The sequence below is a fragment of the Silurus aristotelis genome (genome assembly GCF_946808225.1).
Source record: "Silurus aristotelis genome assembly, chromosome: 6".
Lineage (NCBI taxonomy): Eukaryota > Metazoa > Chordata > Actinopteri > Siluriformes > Siluridae > Silurus > Silurus aristotelis.
In genome coordinates, this window is record NC_139579.1 from 33,827,162 (window position 1) to 33,829,666 (window position 2,505).

The following is a 2,505-nucleotide window of genomic DNA, read 5'->3' on the forward strand; positions in this document are numbered from 1 at the left end:
TGGACTTGAACTGGACTGGAAATGAGTACGCGGAGCTTCCTGTACAAAAAAGGGGCGGGGTGTAATTAGATCTTGTCCCCACTCTCTCATTGGACGGCTCCCGAAACCTGCGTCAGATTGGTCATGGAGGTCACATGCTCACAAAGAAACGTGGATTTTTTTGCTAAAATAACGAGCGTGAGGAAAAAATACTTCATCTTATCAGATGAGAACGTTTTCGTTTCCACGGTAACGCTGAGAAATTGGAAAGTGTGAGCTCAGTGTAGAAACTTTTAGAACCCACATGATGGAAAGATGAGGGAAAAAAGAAAGACAATTTTTACATGAATCTTTTCATTGGCTGGTTCACAATCCTGTTTCCTGATTGGACAAGAGGATTATCTATTTTATAGAACACCAATGACACTTTTCAAAACCTAATTTCCATACTGCCATCCTATTGGTCGAGAAAACATCAGCCCAAATAAGAGGTGTGGCTAAAATGATGTTTTTAAAACTTGGGAATAGATGAGGGGGCGGGGCTTAAGCGATCTAAGCTGCAGTTCATTTGGGACCATTACCAGACTTTCATTGAGAGAACTATATGTTACCATGGTAACAGTGATGCTGGGCATCGCCCGTGTTTCGCAAAAAGATAAAAAAAAAAAATCTGGTTAGCGTCTCAACAAAGAACAGAGGAGAGAGAGAGAGAGAGAGAGAGAGAGAGAAAAGAACAGAACGAGGGATATTTTTCTGTTGAAAAAAGTGAAGCGGAGCGATTAAATCAGGAGAGGGAGATGAAAGAGGATGAAGAGCTCTCGGAGAGCGAGACAGGAAGGTTCCTGAGAATGTGATATTTAGCTTGTTTTCTCTCTGCCCGCTCTCCAGCTGCCAGAATGAAGAGAGAGAGAGAGAGAGAGAGAGAGAGAGAGAGAGAGAGAATGAAAAGATGGAGTGATATGCACTCTCTCTCTAGAGTTCTCCTGCGCGCTTTCATACACGTGAGGTTTTTTTATGTGCTACTGGAGAATCTGATCAATAAAATGGAGCATCTGTTTAGACGAGTGTGTGGATCTCTGGGTCTGAGCATGAAGTGTGTGTGTGTGTGCGCTTGTCTGTGTGTGCGTGTTTGTGTATGCGTTTGTGCTTATGTGTGTTTGTCTGTGTGCATGTTTGTGTGTGCGTGTTTGCGTGTGTGTGTGTGCGTGTTTGCGCGTGTGTGTGTGTGTGTGTGTGTGTACATGCAGGACTGAACATGCCCCATGGTAGTGGTAATGACAGTCAGGTGAAGCAGCAGATGGAAGGAGGAGGAGGAGGAGGAGGAGGAGGAGTGGAATGAGGCAGTGGTGATGCTCCACAGCGCTCAGCTTTCAGGATGAAGAGAAAACCATCGGAATAGTGATGAGACGAACCAAAAACAGAGGAAAGATTGTTTATATATAATACGAGTAAACAAGAGGAAAGAGTTATACAGAGGAGCGATTCACTGCTCATTTAAATATTAATTACATATTTATTCATATATAAATATTCATGTGAATCGTTTGATGTGATAAAAAAAGTATTGGTTATAAACAGTGACGTTATTTAGATGTTTACATTACATGGGTCATCATCTCATCCTAAACTTTATACCTAATCAAATCTTTATTTAGTCTCTTCCTCTGAAAGAAAACCATAAAAATATACAAGCTCCTCCCACTTCCCTTTTAGTGTTCCAGTGTGAGACTTGAAAATGACCCTGAACCTGAACCTCTGGTACTTACAGGGTAAATCCCCTGATAGGGACGCGGTACAGATACACACTACAGACAGGCTACAGTCACGTGACCCAGCGCTGATCGAGTTTGGCCACGCCCCCTACAACAATTAAGGAACAATTAAGGTGTGTGAAGTAGATGTAATGAGGCCTCACCAATCTGTGTGGGATTTACAAACACACATCACTGATCACCTGTCAATCACTTAGTAGGAGGGAGTGTCAACACTTACAGCCTGCTCGTCGCCCCCTATTGGTGGATTAACACAGTGTTCACGCTCAGAGATTACAACAGCTCAAAACATTATAAATTCCTCAACTGAGAGACGTATTAACCTCTATTTACAGATGCAGTGTGTTACCACACACACACACACACACACACACACACACACACATCTAATCTCAATTCAGTCTCCACTTTTACATCTAATCACAATCACACAATACAATGGACAGAGAAGTAAAGAAAAGAAGCACAAGAGCTCCTCCTGCTGGCACAAATGCATTTCACATAATACCAATAGAGGGAAATAAAGTGTGTGTGTGTGTGTGTGTGTGTGAGAGAATAAGAGAGTCTGAGCTTGTGTGACTGTATTAGAGAACATGTGAAAGATAAAGAGACAAAGAGATGGGAAGAGATATAGATAGATTGAAAGAAAAAGAGAATGATGGAGAGAGTGTGAGAGCGAGAGATAGAGAGGGGGAGAGAGAGAGATAGAGAGAGAGTGTGAGAGGGAGGGGGAGAGGTAGAGAGAGAGAGTGAG

At 42.6% G+C, this 2,505-nt stretch overlaps 1 protein-coding gene and 1 long non-coding RNA gene across 2 annotated transcripts in view; one reads left to right on the forward strand and one right to left on the reverse strand.

Moving 5' to 3' along the window:
* The window catches only part of LOC310727967, a 2,398-nt gene extending 1,358 nt beyond the window's left edge, over nucleotides 1–1,040 (forward strand). Inside the window, exon 2 of the long non-coding RNA XR_014534141.1 lies at nucleotides 1–1,040. This exon is cut by the window's left edge and continues 361 nt beyond it. This is a non-coding gene — a long non-coding RNA (uncharacterized lncRNA).
* Nucleotides 1–2,505, reverse strand: part of birc6 (baculoviral IAP repeat containing 6) — a 97,000-nt gene that overhangs the window by 30,794 nt on the left and 63,701 nt on the right. The window lies entirely within an intron of this gene.